We start from the raw sequence: 22,736 nt of genomic DNA on the forward strand, positions 1-22,736 counted from the left end.
CAATACAATTATGGTTACCAGTAACCATGACAATAATTTATCAACATGGCACTTGCGCCAAACATGAATTCCTGGTCTTATTTCTATTCCTTTATTGAGGTGATTCATCACAGCAATAAATTTCATTAACTCCTCTTTGCAATGTTGTAAGGCATTAGCAGTGAGATAATTTTCACTGATTGAAAGTCACAGAGCTCAGGCAACAACTTACATTTATATTTAAAAATGTATATTAGTAGTTATCAAAAAATTGGCTAAAAGATGCAAGTTTTAAAAGGAGGGCTTAAAAAAAGAGACAAGGAATCCCAGAGTAACATGAGGCCTAAATGGCTGAAAACACAGCCTCCAATATTGGGGTGAAGGCAGGAGATGGACAAAAGACTGGGAGAATGTAAAGGGGTGTTGCCAGGGGAAAATATTGTTGTGGGGCTGAAGGCAGTTATGGAAGTAAGGTAGGTCAAGGTCATAAAGGGATTTACACAAGATTGAGCACGTCTTAAATAGGTGGCATTGGGGGACCAGGTGCCAATGTAGATCAGCGAGGAAGGATACAATTCAGGTAGCAGATGAGCTGAAGTTTACAGTAGGTGCAGAATAAGAGGTTGGTTCAGGGAGATTTGGAAATCTTAAGATGACAAAAGGCACAGATGACAGTTTCAACACAGGTGGATGCAGTATGGTCTTAGGCCAGCAATGTTACACAGGCAGTCATAATAGAGAGGATACTAAATTAGAGGTTGACTAGGACACTGAAATTGCAAACAGTCTGCTTTTCTTCTTTACAAAGTTGCCAGAAAGGGGAATGTAATTGGTTTCTGGAGTGCAGAGTTTGTGGTAAGGGCCAAAGGCATTGGCTCACTGCCAAAGGAAAAAAAGTTTAAGCACCTTGGAGAATAAAATTAACTAACTCAAAATGACAAACTGATGATGTTTTCAGCAGAAGCAGCCACCCAACTTAGAACTATTTTTCCAACAGCATTCACTGTCCCTACAATCACCAACCAACCCAGCGCACCCTCTGACCCCAACCGATAGAAAATGAAAGCAAGCTTATATCGTGACATAATGAACTTCTCAATGCTCATAAACAAAAGGCCACATTTTTAACTAATTGATATAACACTTAAAGCATCTCCAAAATAATTCCAAAGCACTCCGTCAGCAGTGAGGCTGAATAGTTGTAGTACTTACTTACGTTTCTTTACAGCAGAATCCACAAATAACAAATGGATGAATGGTCCACTAACCTATTTTTGGCGATTAACAAAGAAGGCTTACAAAAAACTTGAAATGCTCGTCTTCAGTTAGTGGTATAGGATTTTATCTATCTGCTCAACCATGGAAACTGCAAAGGCTACCTCAGTTTAGCAGCTCATGTAAAAGTTAGCAGCAATACACCAGTGCCAGCCTTCTTCATATACTTCAGTCTTGGAGTGGGATTTGAATCTGCACCTTCTGACTCAGAGGCAAAAGGTGCTATATAAAAAAAACCAAGCAATTATAAGCCTGAAAATTCTTGAAGATCAGTACTGAAGATCAGGAGGGACTTTAGTGTGCATATCCATAGAGCCCTGAAGGTAGCAGGACAGCTAGCTAAGGTGGTTAAAGCAGCATATGGGATACTTGCCTTTAATAGCCAAAGCATAGAGCAGGGAGGTTATGCTGGAACTGTATAAGAGACTGGTTAGGCCACAACTAGAGTACCGCGTGCAGTTCTGGTCACCATACTATAGGTAGGGTGCGATTGCACTGGAGAGGGTGCAGAGGGGATGTACCAGGGTGCTGCCTAGGCTGGAGGGTCTGAGCTATGGAGGGAAGATTGGGGGGGGCAACAACCAGGGGGTATAGATTTAAAGGTAAGAGATAGAAGGCTAAAAGGGGAATTGAGGAATAATTTTTTCACCCAGAGGGTGGTGAGAGTCTGGAATTTACTGACTGAAGGGGTAGCCAAGTCAGAAACTCTTGTAACATTTAAGAAGTTTTTAGATATTCACTTGCATTGCCACAGCCTCCAGGGCTATGGGCCAAGCGCTGGAAACAGGAATGGTGTAGAAATCCAAAACAAAAACAGAATTACCTGGAAAAACCCAGCAGGTCTGGCAGCATTGGCAGAGAAGAAAAGAGTTGACGTTTCGAGTCCTCATGACCCTTCGACAGAACTTGAGTTCGAGTCCAAGAAAGAGTTGAAATATAAGCTGGTTTAAGGTGTGTGTGAGAGAGAGAGAGAGAGAGAGAGAGAGAGAGAGAGAGAGAGAGAGAGAGAAGAGAGAGAGAGAGAGAGAGGAAGAGAGAGAGAGAGAGAGAGAGGAAGAGAGAGAGAGAGAGAGAGAGAAGTGAAGGGGGTTGGTGTGGTTGTAGGGCCAAACAAGCAGTGATGGAAGCAGATCATCAAAAGATGTCACAAACAACAGAAAACATTAGGTGTTAAAGTTGGTGATATTATCTAAACGAATGTGCTAATTAAGAATGGATGGTAGGGCACTCAAAGGATAGCTCTAGTGGGGGTGGGGAGAGCATAAAAGATTTTAAAATATTTTAAAATAATGGAAATAGGTGGGAAAAGAAAAATCTATATAATTTATTAGAAAAAAACAAAAGGAAGGGGGAAACAGAAAGGGGGTGGGGATGGAAGAGGGAGCTCAAGACCTAAAGTTGTTGAATTCAATATTCAGTCCGGAAGGCCGTAAAGTGCCTAGTCGGAAGATGAGGTGTTGTTCCTCCAGTTTGCGTTGGGCTTCATTGGAACAATGCAGCAAGCCAAGGACAGACATGTGGGCAAAAGAGCAGGGTGGAGTGTTAAAATGGCAAGCGACAGGAAGGTTTGGCTCATTCTTGCGGACAGACCGCAGGTGTTCTGCAAAATGGTCGCCCAGTTTACGTTTGGTCTCTCCAATGTAGAGGAGACCGCATTGGGAGCAACGAATGCAGTAGATTAAGTTGGGGGAAATGCAAGTGAAATGCTGCTTCACTTGAAAGGAGTGTTTGGGCCCTTGGACGGTGAGGAGAGAGGAAGTGAAAGGGCAGGTGTTGCATCTTTTGCGTGGGCATGGGGTGGTGCCATAGGAGGGGGTTGAGGAGTAGGGGGTGATGGAGGAGTGGACCAGGGTGTCCCGGAGGGAGCGATCCCTATGGAATGCCGATAGGGGGGGGTGAAGGGAAGATGTGTTTGGTGGTGGCATCATGCTGGAGTTGGCGGAAATGGTGGAGGATGATCCTTTGAATGCGGAGGCTGGTGGGGTGATAAGTGAGGACAAGGGGGACACTATTATGTTTCTGGGAGGGAGGAGAAGGCGTGAGGGCGGATGCGCGGGAGATGGGCCGGACACGGTTGAGGGCCCTGTCAACGACCGTGGGTGGAAAACCTCGGTTAAGGAAGAAGGAGGACATGTCAGAGGAACTGTTTTTGAAGGTAGCATCATCAGAACAGATGCGACGGAGGTGAAGGAACTGAGAGAATGGGATGGAGTCCTTACCCACCCATCCAAGGGCAAGATTCTGCCCAGTGACTTTTGTGCGTACACACACAAATATATCCGAAGATGTTTGTCCTTAGTTCTGCTGATAAAATATGTTTGATAAAACATACAAAGGGTTGGCTTGTCACGCTACCTTCCTTCTCCAACTGCCAGGGGAACGCAAAAAAAAGAGACATTGTCCATGTATTCCATAGGTGACTTGATTAGTCCATGTCCAGAAGTAAAATAGCCAGGGTCCCATTGTCCAAGCAATTAGTCTTCTCCAACAGTTGAATATCTCAGGTGATTGTCATAGATGCCTTGCTAGTGTGAAAGGAGATGAGTCCTTCACACTCCCCTGAAATCATTGTCTTTGATGGGTTTTGCAGACAGACTTACTCCACTCCAAAGAATTGGAATGTGGAACATATTGTAATGAAATTGGGGTTAGCCATCTTGGGCTGTGATTTCAAGTCACTTAAAAAAAAAACAGACCAAGGTTCAATTCAAGTATCCAGCCAGTGGACCTCAATTGTCAAGCCCAGGTGACTTGTTATGGCTCTGTAGCAGTTAGTACGTTATCCTTTAATTTCTATTTGAATCCACTCTGAAAATAATCAACTCCCTCAACCCAAATCATGAAGCAAGCAAATCACAAGCAAATTTATTTACCCTACTTGTATTTAGTGTGCCCAAGCATCGTATGTTTAATATGAAAAGCAGTTAGCCCAGTATATATCCTCTGCAGAACTCCACCATCCACTATGCCACACAGAGATACCTCCACCTCACCTTCTGTTCACTATACCAAGTTAGTTTTTCATTCATTTTGAAAATATGTCTGTTTCGTGAGCTTTTAATCTTCTTTAACATGAACTTTAAAATGTGTTCTGGAAATAAACTATATGTCCACCTTATTGTTCATCCAATCTCATAGTATCCTCAAAAGAATTTCAGTGCATGAGATTGGATCTATCCATCTAAATTCATATTAATATCTCCTTTCATCCAAAATAAGCATAGACAGCATTCTGTAAAAATGTTCACGCATTTCATTTTAGGGAGGGAAAATGGATCTTTCATATCCTAAATGTACATGCCCTTGGAAATTGCCAGTGAACCAGGTTTGACACTTGGCTCTTATTTTCCAGACTCTTGTGTACATCCTTCTTCAGTCAGATCTTGTGTATAATTCTTTGCATTTTTGCCCAAACATAACGGATGGCAGTGGCGTAGTGGCATTGTCACTGGACTAGTAATCCAGAGACCCCTCAGTTCCAGTCCCACCACAGCAGATGGTGGAATTTGAATTCAATAAAAATCTGGAATTAAAAGCCTAATGATGACTGAAAACATTGTCGATTGTTGTAAAAACCCATCTGGTTCACTAATGTCCTTTAGGGTAGGAAATCTGCCATCCTTACCTGGTCTGGCCTACACGTGACTCCAGGACCAGAGCAAAGTGGTTGACTCTTAAAGGTCTAGCAAGCCACTCAGTTGTATCATCGGCTACGAAGTCTATAAGGAATGAAACTAGATGGACCACACTGCATCAACCAAGGCAACAGCAAACTCTGCCCAATTAACCCTGAAAAGTCCTCTTTGCTAACATCTGAGGGCTTGTGCCAAAATTGGAAGAGCTGTCTCACAAACTAGTCAAGCAACAGCCTGACATAGTCATACTCATGGAATCATACCTTACAGATCATGTCTCAGACATGGCCATCACCATCTCTGGGTATGTCATATCCTACCAGCAGGATAGGCCCAGCTGAGCTGGCAGCACAACCAGGAGGGAGTTGCCCTGGAAGTGTTCAGCATCGACTCCAGACCCCAAGAAGTCTGATGGCACCAGGTCAAACATGGGCAAGGAAACCTCCTGATGTACCATTCCCCCCTCAGCTGATGAATCAGTGCTCCGTGTTGAACATCATTTGGGGATCACTGAGGATGGCAAGGGTGCAGAATGTACTCTGGGTGGGGGAATTCAATGTCCATCACCAAGAGTGGCTCAGCAGCATCACTACTGACTGAGTCCTAAAAGGACATAGCTGCTAGACTGTGTCTTTGGCAGGTGGTGAGGAAATCAACAAGAGGGAAAAACTGCCTCAACAATCTGCATGCCATACATGCATCTGTCTATGACAACATCAGTAGGAGTGACCGCCACACAGTCCCACCTTTTCACTGAGGATACCATCCATCATGTAATGCGGCACTACCACTATGTTAAATGGGATGAATTTTGAACAGATCTAACAACTCATGACTGGGCATCCATGAGGTGCTGTGAGCCAGCAGCAGAATTGTACTCAACCATAATCTGTAACCTCATGGCCTGGCATATCCTAGCATATTCCACACTCTACCATTACCATCAAGCCAGGGGATCATCCCTGGTTCAACGGAGTGCGCAGGAGGGCATGCCAGCAGCAGCTCTGGGCATACCTAAATATGGAGGTGTCAACCTGGTGAAGCTACAGCACAGGTATGCTGCTTATGCTGTTTGGCATGCAAGTAGTCAGTCAATAGACAGAGCTAAGCGATCCCACAATCAACAGATCAGATCTAAGCTCTGCAGTCCTGCCACATCCAGTCATGAATGGTGGTGGACAATTAAACAATTCACTAGAGGAGGAGACTCCACAAATATCCCCATCCTCAATGATGAGGAGCATGTCAGTGCAAAAGATAAGGCTGAAGCATTTGCAACACAATCTTCCGCCACAAGTGCCAAGTGGATGGTCCATCTCTACCTCCTCCAGAGGTCCCAGCATCACAGATGCCAGTCTTCAGTCAATTCGATTCACTCCGTGTGACATCAAGAAACAGCTGATGGCACTGGATGCTGCAAAGGCTATGGGCCCTGACAATATTCCAGCAACAGTACTGAAGACTTGTGCTCTAGAACTTGCTGCACCCCTAGCCAAGTTGTTCCAGTCCAGCTGCAACAGTGGCATCTATCCAGCTCCAACTGCTTCATCAATGACCTTCCTTCCATCATTAGGACAGAAGTGGGGATGGTTGCAGGTAATTGCACAACATTCAGCACCATTTGTGACTCCTCAGAGAGTGAAGCAGTCCATGTCTTAAGCAGTCCATGTCCAAATGCAACTTCCCTTCCTGGTGTCATGTTAAAAGTGCTCTCACTTCAGGTACTGTCCTACTTTCCTAAAAAAACTGCCATCATCACCTTTTGCCTATAAAGAGCCAACCCTTGCCAACACCATTGTTGTACATTATCACATCATCACCAACTTCCCTTTCCTCTCCAAGTCCTACAGCACAACACCACCCAAAACCGTGCCATCTTTGAATCCTTCCAATCAAATTTCTGCCCCTGCATAGTACTGAAATGACTCAAAAGTTACAAATTGCATCCTATGTGACAGACAAAAGTAAATTATGCATCCTCAACATTTTTGCAGCCTTTGCCTTGATTAGCCAGGCCGTCTTGCTCAAATATTTCTCCACTGTCATCCAGCTGGATGGGACTCCACTTGCCTTGTTCCATTCTCATCACTCTCAAGAGCTTCTTTTCCCACTCTCACCATCATCTATGGTGTCCTCCAAGGTTCTATTCTTGGCTCCCTCCAGTTTCTCATCCGCATGCTGCCCATTGGCAACATCATCCAAAAGCACAACATTTGTTTTCACGTGTATAATTGAAAACATCCAGCTCTACCTCATCACCACCTCTCTCGACTCCTCCAATGTCATTAAAATGATCAAACTGCTTGCCCAACATCCAGTACTGGGTGACCAGAACTTCCTCCAATTAAAACTGGAAAAGCCAAATCCATTCCAGCTACTGATTCCATACCTCTCATTGCAACTTTGAGGTTGAACCAGACCATGTTTGATGTCATATGTGACCCAAAGGTGAACTTCTCAGCACATATCTTTGCCATCACCAACACCACCCATTTCCAAATTTCCTTAATATTGCTCAACTCGACCCCAGCCTTAGTTCATGTGTTGCTGAAACCCTCACCTATGCACTCCTGACCAGTCTCCCACATTCTACCCTGCTTAAACTGGAGCTCAAAAACACCACTGCCTGTCTCTTAACTTGTACCAAGTTTTCTTCACGCATCACTCCTGTGCTCTCTGACCTATATCAAGCAAAACCTTAATTTTAAAAAATTCTCTAATCTTCCTTTCAAAACCCTCCATGGCAGTGCCTACCAACCACCATCCTGCTGTCTCTCTCTAATCTCCTTCAGCTCCTCAGCTCAACATATCTGCAGTCCTCCAATTTTTGCCTCCTGAGCATCCTGATTTTAATGTTCCAACATTGATGACTATGCCTTCATCTGTCTAGGCCCTAAACTCGAATTCCCAGATCGTTCTATATGTCTACCTCCCTCTCCTCCTTTAAAATACTGCTTAAAACTTACTTTTTTGGACCAAACTTTTGACCATTTGCACTAATGTCATCTTATGTGATTGGATATCAAAGTATAACACCTGGGGCTTTTTATTACACTAAAAGGAACTATATAAATACAAGTACTTGTACACAAGACCTCTGTACCAAAAAGATATCTTGTTCCAGAATTTGGTCAACTTTCAACGACATAAGGATAGAATTTAACAAATTGTTCAGGTGTCTTGTCACTTAGAGCAAATCACAATCTAATCCACTACAAGGACACTAGGGCATAAAGCCCTACAAACAAAACCACCATCAACACACCATCTCCTTCAAATTAAACCAGCTTTTCCACGATAAAATGCAATTGCAATTACAAAAGGAACATACAGGTTCAAAAGATAAGGATGAAAAAAGCTGGAAGCCAGATGAAGAAACCACTGGTTGGAGTCACACCTAGCACAAAGGGAAATGGTTGTTGTTGGAGGTCAATCATCTCAGCCACAAGACATCACCGTAGGAGTTCCTCAGGGTAGTGTCCTAGGCCCAACTCTCGTCAGCTGCTTCATCAATGACCTTCCCTCAATCATAGAATCACAAACGGGGATGTTCGCTGATGCTTGCACAATGTTCAGTGGCATTCACAATTCCTCAGATGCAGCACTTGAACACAGACTGCTTCAATAAGTCCTGAACAACATTCAGGCTTGGAGTTGATGTGTGGCATGAATGTTACTTACCACTTAAGTGCCAGGCAATGACCGTCTCAAACGAGAGAGAATCAAACCATCACCCCTTGACAATCAATGGCATTACTATCACTGAATCCGCACAAACATCATCCTGGTGGGTTACCATTGACCAGAAGTTGAACAAGACCAGCTATATAAATACTGTGGCTATAAGAGCCGGTCAGAAACTGGAAATTCTGCAGTTTCACATCCTGACTCCCCAAAGCCAGACCAACATCTACAAGGCACATGTCAGGAGTGTGATGGAATACTCTCCACTTGCCTGGATGAGTGTAGCTCCAACAACACTCAAGAAGCTTGACAACATCCGGGACAAAGCAGCTCACTTGATTGGCATCCTGTCCACCATCTTAGACATTCACTCACACATAGCACCACCAATGTAGTGGCAGCAGTGTGTACCATCTACAAGATGCACTGCACCAACGCACCAAGGTTCCCTTGACAGCACCCTCCAAACATGCAACCTCTACCACCAAGAAGGGCGACAGCAGATGCATGGGAACACCACCACCACCACCACCACCACCAAGTTCCCCTCCAAGCCACACACCATTCTGACTCGGAACTATATCACTGTTCCTTCGTGCCACTGGGTAAAAATCCTGGAATTTCCTCCCCAACAGCACTGTGGGTGTTCCTACACCACATGCACTGTAGCGGTTCAAGGAGGCAGCTCACCACCATCTTCTCAAGTGCAATTAATGCAGGCTTTACCTATGACGGCCTCATCCCATGAAAGATTTTAAAAAGGAGCGAATGTTTGGTTTTAAAATTCAGTACCACAATGTGTGAGCACTAACAATCACTGACAGGACTTGTGTTCCAATTCAGTCCCAAGGCAGATTGGATATTTTTTCTCCCATCTCGTCAAGCTTTAAAAGGTGCGAAGAGCAACAAGTTTGAAAGTTCAAACCAATTTCTCATGAAGAAAAACTGACCACTAATTGGCAAATCTCATGAGGAAGCTTAGAGTAGGAATTTTTACTAAAACTAGGGTAATATAGGAAAATTATCTGCAAGGCTTGTGCTTACAGCTGATCTAGGTGCGTTTGATGCTGAGTGGATGTAAAATGTTGAAGCATTTCACTCCCCAGCACCAACAACTCTGACCTTGATTAGCATAACACTTAACTAGACAAAAACAAAATATTTCATACAGCCAGCACTAAAACATTGAATACTGTTCTTCCAATATGTTCTTCCTGTTAAAATAGCAACACTTAAAATGTTGTAGAATAGCAAATCTAGTACAGTTTTGAAAGCAGGAAAATGTGTTCTCTCTGCATCCACTTCAAAAGGACCACTGTCATTTTAATTTAGAGAACACTTCAGACAAACTCTACATTTCCAAGTCCTCAAAGTTGCATTATCAGTCTCATACTTAACACTATCCCTAACCATAAAGAAAAGTCTAGCTCTGTTGCATTCAGTTTAGTGATCATGATACATACTTTATTGCATTCATTTCTGGAAGAGACAGTCAAACACGTGGGAGTAATTACAACCACAGGCCACAGTTGACAGCTATCTGCAGGCCAAATGGCTGAATGACAGAACTAAATAAACACAAGTGCAATTCTCAGCAACTTAAATGTAATTATTTTCTCCATACTTGTCAAGTCCTTAATGTGCACATAAAATTGCTAATTAGTAACTCATGAACATAAATAATTCTAAAAAAATTAAAATTAAAGTCCAAATCAACATTCTGACTGATAAAGCAACTTGTCCAAACAACACTTTTTAATGTTGCAACCTTTTTGATTTACTTTTCAAGCATAACATTGAGATGTTTTGTTCATTACATAGAATTATTTGCTAAATCCAAATTCACTTTCCTACCATGAAGCAAGGCACCTCATATAGATGAATTTCAGCTGAATTAAATTATAAAATGCAAAGTTCTTGACAGCATGGATTTGTGCATGTTCAATACAAGACAACCTACAAACAAGGAAATTTCAACCAAACACTCATTAATTAACTGATTCCCTTGCAGCTAATACTGAAAGTATGCAAAAAAATGAATTTGGTTAATAAACTGCCAGGTATACAACAATACCGTTGTATTTAATGGATATGCTGGTACAATATTACTCTAAAAAGTATACAAGGTAATCGAGCCCTTGCAGGGCCAAATAAAGTAGGAACAATCTGCAACTTGGTAAAAGGTCAGCTTATATCAATATTCTGCCAAGTGTTCTCATACACAACTATTAATAGATACACCTGTAAATAGGAATATCCAGTTAAGAGAGACGGTACTGACAGTGCCATGAAGTCTTGTTCTCCTGCAGCCCTTCTTTCCTAAAGCAGTGATTCGTACTCACCACAGCGTTATTTAAAGAAAAGGGTAATAATGACTCAACTTAACTGACATAATTGAACAAATACATATTAAATAAAAAATGAATTGCTAGACAGAAAAACACGATAGATCCACCTCGTTCTGGTCAATAATTATTCCTCTACCAATATAATAGAACAGGTTATCTGATCATTATCAGATTGCTTTTTGTGGGGCCTTCCTGTGTTCAAATTGGCTTCTCCACCTCCTACATTAAAACAGTAACTACACTTTGAAAGCAATTCACTGGCTGTCAAGCACTTTGGGCAATGTTCCCTCCAATATGCACAGCTGCGCAGCAGCAATTGCCACACAGGGGACAAAAAAGGCTGCACACAACCAGAGGTCCTGTTAAAACGTATGCATGTGCAACCTTGGGGCAATCTTAAAGGGACTGCGCACCACAAGAAACAAGTACGCATAGCAAAGAGAAATTGGAGTGAATATTGACTTTGGGATATCCGGAGATCGTGAAACTATGTAAATGCTAGTCTTTGTTCCAGTTCACCATCTACTATCCTGATAGTCACATGACATAACATTAGCATTGTTGATTAATCATTTTCAACTAATCCAATATGCCAAGTGAGAGGAGGAAAACCTAGGGTTGGAAGACATTGGCAGTTATATATCTCAAATTACTCATATGGTGTATCTTAATGATATTTTCTGAAACGTATTCAATTTGAGATTGATTTTAAACTTGAGCTCCTCCAAAACTTTGTTGCCTGTATCCTAACCCAAACCAAGTCCCATTCAAGATCGCTGGTCTATACTGGCTCCCATTCCAGCAATCCTTCAGTTATAGAATTCTCAACCATGTTTTCAAGTTACTCCATAGCCTCACTCTACCTTCAACCCTCCAAAATATCTCTGTGTTTGTCTTATTCTGGTCCATTGTGCATCCCCAGTGCGAATTGTTCTACCATAGGCAACTGAAGACACAGCTGTCTAGGTAGAAGCTCTGGAATTTCTTCCCAGAATCCCATCACCTCACCTCTCTACCTCTCCTACTTTAAGACACTCCTTAAACCCGACCTCTCACATATTCTACTTCTCCTTATGTGGCACAGTGTTTTTGTTTAAAAACACTCTTCTGAAGCACCTTGGGATGTTTTACAACATTAAAAACATTTTATAAATGCAAGTTGTTGCTGTAATTTTCATATTCCTAGATAATTTAGATCCAATTAAACGCCTTTCAGTAATTGCATGCCCTCAATCCTACCCACTTAGAAACATGGCAGTGCTTAATCTATTGGCACATTAACATGATACAGAACAATTTACAAATGTAGCAAGCACAAAACACTAATGCCCCCTTGAGTCGCATTTAGACTTTCCTCTATAGATGCTACTCAAGTCTTTCCATTTTTGTTTCAGATTTCCAGCATCTGCAATATTTTATTAATTCATCAAGAATTTCAGACTGCCCAGACCTCTTGACAAAAACAAGAATTAAGGGTTTAAAATAATAGATTATCATTACCCAAATCTATCTGTATTACAAAAATTGAATTTAAAAATCATAAGCTATTCACAGGCTTACTTATGACTACTAAAAATCAAAACTAAAGTTCACCATTTTACAATGTAAAGCTGCAAGTGATTCAACTCCACTTACAAAAGGGTCTAAAACTAGCAACAGTTGAACTATGAACCACCTAGGTTATAAGTCATTGTGGCATTTTATCTACGCATTTGCACAGGACTTCGGACACTGATCCTTTTGAATTCAATCAGCAATACAATAGGATCCACACATTTATTAGTTGGATACCCAAACGGTCAACACCTACTTCCAACACACATTAGTTGTACATAGAAAGTAGGAGTAGGCCATTAGGCCCTTCGAGCCGGCTCCGCCATTCATTATGATCATAGCTGATCATCCAACTCAACAGCCTACTTCTGCTTTCACCCCAAGTGCTATAATCCAACTCCTTCTTGAAAACATACAATGTTTTGGCCTCGACTACTTTCTGTGGTAGCAAATTCCACAGGCTCACCACTCTCTGGGTGAAGAAATTTCTCCTCATCTCAGTCCTAAATGGTCTACCCCGTATCCTCAGACTGTGAACCCTGGTTCTGGACTCCCCCACCATCCTTCCTGCATCTACCCTATCTAGTCCTGGTTAGAATTTTATAGGTTTCTATCAGGACCCCCCTTCATTCTTCTGAACTCCAGCGAATATAATCCTAAACAACTCAATCTCACCTCATATGTCAGTCCCGACGTCCCAGGATGCAGCCTGACAAACCTTCGTTGCACTCCCTCTATGGCAAGAACATCCTTCCTCAGATAAGGAGACCAAAACTGCACACAATATTCCAGGTATGGTCTCATCAAGGTTCTGGATAATTGCAGCAAGATATCCCTGCTTCTGTACTCAAATCCTGTCGCTACCAAGGCCAACATATCAATGCCTTCTTTACCACCTGCTGCACCTGCATGCTTACCTTCAGCAACTGGGGTACGAGGACACCCAGGTCTTGTTGCACATTCCCCTCTCTCAATTTATAGCCATTCAGATATTAATCTGCCTTCCACTTTGGTAGCAAAAACAGGATAGCCTCACATTCATTCACATTATACTGCATCTGCCATGAATTTGCCCACTCACTCAGCTTGTCCAAATCACACTGAAACATCTCTACATCCTCTTCACAGCTCACCCTCCCACCCAGCTTTGTGTCATCTGTAAATCTGGAGATATTACATTTAGTTCCCTCATCTAAATCAATATATATGTATATATTGTGAATAACTGGGGTCCCAGCACTGATCCCTGCAGTACCCCACTAGTCACTGTCTGCCATTCAGGAAAAATATCAGTTTATTCCTACTCTTTGTTTCTTGCCTGCCAACCAGTTTCCTATCCATCTCAATATACTACCCCCAATCCCATGCACTTTAATTTTATACACCAATCTCTTATGTGGGACTTTGTCAAAAGCCTTCAGAAAGTCCAAATAAGCTACATTCACTGGCTCCCCCTCATCAACTCTACTAGTTACATCCTCAAAAAATTCCAGTAGATTTTTTGAGCATGATTTCCCTTTTGGAAATACATGCCGATTTTGTCCGATTCTACCACTGTTTTCCAGTGCTCAGCTATTAAATCTTTTATAATGGACTCTAGAATTTTCCCCACTACCGACGTCAGACTGGATGGTCTATAATTCCCAGTTTTCTCTCTATCTCACTTTTTAAATAGTGGGGTTACATTAGCTACCCTCCAATCTGTAGGAACTGTTCCGGAGTCTATAGAATCTCGGAAGATGACCACCAATGCATCCACTATTCCTAGGGCCACTTCCTTAAGTACTCTGGGATGTAGATTATCAGGCCCTGGGGATTTATCGGCCTTCAATCCCACCAATTTCCCCAACACCATTTCCCTACTAATACTGATTTCTTTCAGTTCCTCCGTCTCACTAAACCCGGTGTTCCCCAACTTTTCTGTATGTTATTTGTGCCTTTTGTGAAGGCAGAACCAAAGTATGTATTTAGTTGGTCAGCCATTTCTTGGTTCCCCATTATAAATTCCCCTGCTTCTGATTGTAAATTAAGGATTAAAATAAAAGCAAACTAAAACCATTGTTTTGACCAAGAGAATCTACATTTGAATTGAGCTCTAGCCCAAATTAATGGGAAAACTCTCCTTGGAAAGATGCAAAGATTCTAGTGAGCTTGATCAGTTTCAATGCAGTTCATTGGCACCTCATCTTCACTGCACTATAACTCAAAAAAAACTTGTTATATAGAACTTTCCACATCCTCAGCATGCCAAAAAGTACTTCACAGCCAATGAGATACTTTTGAATTATTGTTACTGTTGCTATATGGGAAACACAGCAACTAATTGGTACACAGCTACATGTCACTAAGACAGGACTGCATAGTACTACACTAGACCTTCAGCTGAGATTATGTGCTCAAGTCTGGTGCTGGGCTTGAACTCACCCACTTCTAACTTAAAAGTGTTTCCTGCTTCTCCTCAAACCAGCAATTCTGTTACGTCTCAAGATACTCCAGTAGTTATTCTGCAGTGAATATAGCTTGTTTAGTGATAGCACCTATGCCTCTGAGGTGGAGTTAAGTCAGACAAGGTGAAGAAAGTTTCATCTACATCTGGTACCTGTCCACTTTTCTTAATGCTAACACTGGGTGCAAAAAACTAAACTGCTCCAATCCTCTTACTGGCATTCCTCATCTCAACAAAACAGAATTACACAATTTCAGAATGCTGCTTCACCATCGTACATTTTTATTAATTTCAACTGCTTTGGAAATATACAGTCAAATTACGCTGCATTGGCTCCCTGACTCCACCGCAGTGCCAGCCCCACTGAACTGAATGAACTGCTTCAAAGCTCTACCCTCTCCTCCCACTCAGATTTACCAATCATTGGCTGGGCTCCTGATTGGAAGTATTTGTGGTGGTGAGGAACAATCCATTAGAGTGAGATGATGGATAAATTCATAATTCAAAAGCAGCATACATTCTCTTAATAAATAAAAAAATGAAGTGGTCCAACTGTGGCTAACAAGAGAAGTTAAGGATAGTATCAGATGAAAGAAAAGCTTAGAATGCTGCCAAAAAGAAGAAGAACCTTGAGGATTGGAAGGGTTTTGCGATTCATCAAAAGATGACCAAGAAATTGATAGAGAAAAAAAAAGTAAACTAACAACAGATATAAAAAGATTTTAAAAGTATGTTAAAAAGGGAAGAGATTAGCAAAAGTAAATGTCAGTCTTTTACAGCCAGAGACAGGAGAAATTATAACGGAGAGTGAGGAAATGGCAATGACATTAAAACAAATACTTTGTATCTGTATTCAAGGCAACAAAAAAACACAAAACATACCAGAAACAGTGGGGAACCAAGGGTCTAGCGAGAATGAGGAACTCAAACAAATCACTATTAGTAAATAAATAGTACTGGAGAAAATAATGGGACTAAAGTAGACAAATCCCCTGAACTTGAACTACATCCTAGGTTCTAAAAAAAAGCAACCAGAGGCAGCTAGAGATAGTGCATGTATTGGTTTTGATCTTTCAGGATTCCCTGGATTCTGGAACAGCCCTCATGGAGTGGAAGAAAGCAAACATAATCTCCTTATTCAAGCAGGGAGGGAGAGAGAAAATAAGGAACTGAAGGCCGGTCAACCTGACATCAGTAGAAGCAAAAAAATGCTAGAATCTATTATTGGTAACAGGGCACTTGAAAAATCATAAAATGATTAGGCAGAGTCAACAGAGATTTATGAAAGTGTTCATGAAATCTGCTAGTTTCTTTTGAGAAGAATGTAAAATCATGACAGATAAGGGCATGTGTTTGGATTTTCAAAAAGCATTCAATAAAAAAAGGTGCCACACAAGAGGCTCTTACACAAAATCTGGGCTCATGGGATTGGGGTAATACATATGTATAAAATGAGGATCAGTTAACAGACAGAAGGCAGAGTTCAGGAATAAACACAACATTTTTAGGTTGGCAGACTGTAATGAACGAGATATTACAAGAATCTGTACTTGTGCCTCAACTATTTACAAATCAATGTCAATGATTTGAGGATGGGACTGAAAGTAACAGGCTTGCTGATGGTACAAAGCAAGGTGGGGAAGTAAAATGAGAAATGGACAAAGAGGTTGCAAAGGAATATAGACGAGTTAAGCAAGTGGACAAGAAAATGGCATATGGAATACAATGTGGTATTTTGGTAGGAAAAATTTAAAAAGGCAGAATATTTTTTGAATGCTGAAAGACTGGGAAGTATTGGTATTCAGAGGGACTTGGGTGCCTTTGTACTTGAATCACAAAGTTAACATGCTGGTAGAGTAAGAAATTAGGAAAACAAATATTAGCTTTTATTAGAAAAGGATAGGAGCACAAGAGTAAGCAAGTGTTACTACAATTATATTGGGCCCTGGTGAGACCACACCTGGAATAATATACACAGTTTTGGTCTCCTTATTTTAGGGAGGATATATTTGCTTCAGAGGGAGTTCAACAAAGGTTCACTAAACTGGTTCCTGGGATAGGATGCGGGGGGGTGGGGGGGGGATTATCCTCAGAGGTGAGATTGAGTAGACTAGGTACAAAGTCCCTCCATCTATGAGAAGTGGTCTCAGAAAAATAAAATTCTAAAGTGGCTTGAGAGGGTAGATGCTGGAAAGATGTTTCTCCTGGTTGGGGAGTCCTTCTGGATCAGTCTCGGATTAAGGGGTCAGCCATTTACAACTGAGATAAGGAAAAATTTCTCCAATCAAGGGGTTGTGAATCTTTGGAATTCTCTAGGCCAGAGACAAATAGATTTTTGGATATTAAGGGAATCAAAGAACATGAGGATAGTGCAGGAAGGCAGAGTATGAGATATGCCATGTTCCTATTGAAATGGCATAGCAAGTTCAAAGGACTGAGTAGCCTAGTCATCCTCCTTGTTCTAATGATCCTATGAAAAGAACTCTCTTGACAGGTATCTTTCTGCTTTGTGAATATATGGAGGCACAACCTGCAACACTATCACAAAAGCTTGGAAATCTGAAGTTAACTGCTGTGATTGATTTGCTTACAAGACTTTTTGCTCTGGTCTAAAAAGATTCATATTCCTTTGTATTAGAACACATTCAAAATATTAGACATCAGCTGTAAAAGAACAGAATTGAAATATGGTTAACGTAGATAAAGAGGCTATTTACAAGTGTTTTTTTAAAAATAGCAATGTGTTCCACTCTCAAATGACATAAAAGCATTAACCACGAAAGATCACATTGATGTCAGAACAGCATTTTTATAAGTCAACCTATCATACAACTTTTTGCTTGAAAATAATCCAAAATTAAGCCTTTTTAATAGCAAGCGCGAAAATACTTGCGCATCAAAACCTGTTACCAATTCTGATCCTCAACGGCTGCTGGTTATCACAGGTACTGAAATGACAGGAATGTCATATACGACTATTCCACTATCTTGCTTTCCAGTATTTTTTTTACCCTGAACAATGTCAACCACCAAACAGCGAATTCAGTACCTGAAGCAACTAGGTCAGATTTAATTTTTGATTCAAATAGTCATTTACAATGCAACACCGTCCAATCCCTAATTGCTTAAAAGCGACTATATACTACACCTCATCGAATATTGCTCACTAAAAAGGAGGGGAGGGGAGGGGAGGGGGGGGAATAGAAATATGTGGACGAGCTCAAATACGTCAAGTTCTAGGCCAAAGCAAAACAGGAGCGAAACCAGGCCCCGTAACCCTGCAAACTCGACCCTTTCGGGGAGGGGAAGGGGGGAGGGGGGGGAAGGACCATCAACCAGACTTTAAATATCACCATTTTCAATCTTTACACTCCCTACACACACACACACACACACACACACACACAGAGAGAGAGAGAGAGAGAGAGGAAAAGAATCACAATCTCGCAGCAGGACTTCCAGCAGAAGCCAAAGAGCTTTCTCCCCGCCCGGCACAATGTCCGTGGGCAGGAGCACTCTCCCGATCACTGAAAACAAAACCACAGCAGCGAAAAGCATCACCGAGTTAGTGAGAGGAGAGGGAGACACACACACACACACACACACACACAGGCAAAGGCGGACACGCATTGAAAGCCGAGCCACCACACAGCACACGGCACACAGCGGCCGCCGATACACCAAATAACAAAACAAAAACGCGCGCACACACACACACACAAAAACATCCCCACGGAAATATTGCTGATTCTCACCCGTGTGAAAGCCCCCCCCCAAGTCCGGTCCAGTCCAAAGCCCGTGCCGTGCCGTGCCGTGCCGTCCAGTCCGGTCCAGACCAATCCAATCCAATCCTCACCGCGCCGCTGCCGCCTGCCCCCGGAACGCTTCAAAATGGCGCCAATTTGTCTCCGGCTGCACCAATGAACGCAGAGCGGGGGAGGGAGGGGAGTCACTGTCAACACATCAGTCAACCCCCAACCCAACTCCCAGAGCAGAAGCACAGAGCCAAGCCCTACACGGAGATGGAGCAGGGGCACTCTTTAGCCGCACTGACACCAATGGATTTACATTGGGAGTGGGTTGGAATAGAGAGAGGAGAGGAATAAGGTCGACAGCAGACGTGCTCTCTCTCTCTCTATATATATATATATATATATGTGTGTATGTGTGTGCACTGAAACACAGCAAAATGCTTCCCAGCTAATACAGAATTCCAGCATCACTTGGGGGTATATCAATCAGCGTACGGCCCCTAAATGTGAAATAATTTTAAAAAAAACAACTGCGGCCCGCCTTATTCCCGGTTGTATGTGCATTCATTTTGTGGTGCAGTATTAATAAAAGTTTAGCCGAAGGAACTTCATGACTCGCACCAGTTTGCTGGAAAATTGAAGCAAGAGCATCTCCAAACGTCGAGAAAAAGGTATTACAAGCTTTTTTTTAAAACAAACAAGTACAGTGCTCCATTTGATACAAAAGTATTCTTCGCGAGATTGAGTTTTGAATTGGTTTGATAGGATGATTCGTATTTTGGAGTTGAATCCAAAACCTTCATAGTTTGTAAGATTATAAACACGAACTACTTTGGCAGAAACAAAAATATGTAGGCTATTGTAGAATAGGTTCTCCATAGTAAATCTTAGCAACGCTGTCAATTATGTCAGAGAATCCTAGCTGTATGTTCTTGTCAGGATGTTATCTTCCATCCATGCTTTGCATAATTTTATTATCTAACTATTTAAATATTCCTAATACTTCCTGTTTGTTACACCTATTTCCTGTTGTCGCAGATTTCTTCCATTGGTAACACCAAGAGTTAATGTTTTGTGTAGGGATAGCTACAGAGCAAAATGTCCCAAGGAGCTTCCCTAGAGCATTATGAAACAAAGTTTGCCACCAAGCCATAGAAGGAAAGATTGTATGATTCAGACAGTTACTTGGTCAAAGAGGTAGATTTTAAAAAGCATCCAATGGAGGAGAAAGAAGGGAGAAGTTTGGGGAGAAAATTCCAGAGCTTTGGGCCTAGGCAGTAGAAGGCATATTCGTCAAGAGTCCAGAATTGGAGGACCACTGAGGCCTCAAAAGAGTTACAGGCTCTTGGGGACCGGTTTACAGAGTTGGGAAAGAGCAAGCAGTTGAAGACGAGGATGCGATTTTTAAAATCAAGGTGTTGCCAGACTGGGATCCAATGTAGATAACTGAACAGAGGGAAGTGGGACTTGGCATGAATTAGGATATGGGCAGCAGAGATTTGGATGAGCTCAAGTTTATAATGTGTACAAGGTAGGTGGTTGGTTTGGAGAACATTGTAAAGATTGAATCTAGGGATAACACAGGCATAGATGAGGCTTTCATCAGCAGATGACCTGAGGTTGAGGCGGAATTGGGTGATGTTATGGAGGTTGAAGTAGGCAGTCTTGGTTGGCAGTGCATCTCAGGGCCAAGGTTGTAAAAGGTCTGGTCAGCCTCAGACTGTTACCAATGAGAGGGATGGAGTTAATGGCTAGGGAACTGAGTTTGTGTTGAGGACCAAATATAACCCAGAAGGAAAAAACAGTAAAATCTGGGAAATAAGAGTATTGGTCCGAACTGTTTTTTCCTTATGGGAATGACTTTTGCCATTGCAATATTTAGTTGGAGGAAACTTCATATCTTCCAGTACTGGATATTAGACAAGCAATGTAACAAATCAAAGACTGTGGAAAGGTCAAGAGGGGGGTGGTGGTGAGGTTGGACTGGGCATCTTAGCGTACATAATGGAACTGTATAATACGCTGGTTAGGCCACAGCTGGAATTTTATGTACAGTTCTGGTCGCCACATTACAGGTGGAAATATTTGCTCTGGAGACAGTACAGAGGAGATTTACAAGAATGTTGCCAGGGCTTGAAAATTGAAGCTATGAGGAAAGATTGGATAGGTGGGGTTGTTTTCATTGGAACTGATGAGGCTGAGGGGTGACCTGATTGAGGTGTACAAGATTGGGGGGCCTAGATAGAGTAAACAGGGATGCTAATCTGTTTCCCTTAGCAGAGAGGTCAATTATCAGGGGGCAAAAATTTAAGGTGATTGGTGGAAGGATTAGAAGGCACATGAAGAAAAACCTTTTAACCCAGAGGGTGTTGGGTATTTGGAATTCACTGCCTGGTTGGTGGTCAAGACAGAAGCCCTCAACTCATTTAAAGGCACCTGGATCGGCACCTAAAGTGCTGTAACCTGCAAGGCCACAGACCTGGTGCTGGAAGGTGGGATTACGATGGACAACTAGTTATTTTTTGTTTTTCTGCCAGTGCAGACACCATGGGCTGAATGGCCTCCTGTGCTGTAACTTTTCTATGGTTCTTCATGTGGAATCTGACGTTAAGTTTTCAGATGATGTCACCAAGGGACAGTATGTGCAAGAGAAATAGGAGGAGGCCAAGGATCGATACTTGAAGGACTCCAGGGGTAATGGTTTGGGAGTAGGAAGAGAAGCCATTGCATAAAAGCATAAGAAATAGGTATTGGAGTAGACCATTTGGCCCTTGAGCCTGCTCCACCATTCATTAAGATAATGGCGGACTTTCTACCTCAATTTCACCTTCCTGCACTATCCACACATCCCTTAATTCCCTTAGTACCTAAAAATGTATTGACCCCTGCCTTGAATAAACTCAATGACTGAGCATCCACAGCTCTCGAGTAGAGATTTCCAAAGATTTACAACTCTTTGAGTGAGGAAATTTCTCATCTCAGTCCTAAATGGTAACCTTTATTCTGAGACTGTGATCCCATGTTCTAGATTCCTGAGCCGGTGAAACAATTTCTCAGCATCTACCTTGTTGAACCTTTTTAAGAATTTTATGTTCAAATTAAATTACCTCTCATTCTTCTAAATGTGGGGAAAGAGAGGCCTAGTCTGCTCAGTTTCTCCTCAGGACAATCCCCTCATCCAAGGAGCCAGTCTAAAGAGGCCACATTACATTCCCTGTTAGGCAAGTATGTCACTCCTTAGGGAAGGAGGCCAAAACTGCACACACTACTTCAATATGGCATTGCCAATTTTTTGTATAATTGTAATAAGAATTCTTTATTCTGTTACTCCGATCCCTTTGTAACAAAAGAGTTGATTCTCTATCTACAACCAGCTAGATAAGAATGGAATGAGGCGAGGTCAGTTCCACCCAGATGGACGATGGTGGAAAGGCATTGGTGAAGGATGGTTTGATCGCCTGTTTCAAAGGTTGAGAAAGATGAAGACTGATCGTTACCATGGTCATAGTCACATAAGATGTAATTTGTAGCTTTGATAAGGGCTGTTTCAGTACTGCGGCAAGGGCAGAAATCTGATTTGGGGGGTGGGGGGGTGAAAATTCAAACAGAGCTGCAAAAAGGATGGTCACAGACTTGGAAGCAACAACTTATTCACATAACAGTAAGGGCATTTCAGAAAAAAAATACTTGACTGTGGAGCACTTTGGGATGTTCTAAATTTCATGAAAGATACCACACAAGTACAATCTTTCATTTCAGCAATCTTTCATTTCATTTCATTTTGTATTTTTGTAATAGATAACATTGTAACAATTGCTATTAAGTTCTCCTGCTACTGGTGGTGATGTGACACAAGACACCCAAGATCTCTGGAAATGTTGGTGTATTAAAACAAACACCTTATTTTCTCCAGTGGTATTGTTGTTGTTGTCTTTTAAAAATGGCAAGAATGCCTGTGATTTCTGCTTACTCTTGAAGTGGCATTTTCTCTTAGCCAATTACACCAAAACACAGCTAAACAGCATATCATTTTTGCCAACTAACCCTGAGCTAGGCCAGAGGA

The 22,736-nt window shown here is 41.9% G+C and overlaps 1 protein-coding gene across 2 annotated transcripts in view; it reads right to left on the bottom strand.

Annotated features, from left to right (window-relative positions):
- pds5b (PDS5 cohesin associated factor B) overlaps positions 1 to 18,808 on the bottom strand; it is a 260,439-nt gene extending 241,631 nt beyond the window's left edge. For both annotated transcript variants that reach the window (XM_041198849.1, XM_041198851.1), the window contains exon 1: positions 18,677 to 18,808. The gene's annotated coding sequence lies outside the window, so the exon portion shown is untranslated. The remainder of the gene's footprint in view (positions 1 to 18,676) is intronic.
- Positions 18,809 to 22,736: the final 3,928 nt, after the last annotated feature.

Source organism: Carcharodon carcharias, chromosome 11 (assembly GCF_017639515.1).
Source record: "Carcharodon carcharias isolate sCarCar2 chromosome 11, sCarCar2.pri, whole genome shotgun sequence".
Taxonomy (NCBI): Eukaryota; Metazoa; Chordata; class Chondrichthyes; order Lamniformes; family Lamnidae; genus Carcharodon; species Carcharodon carcharias.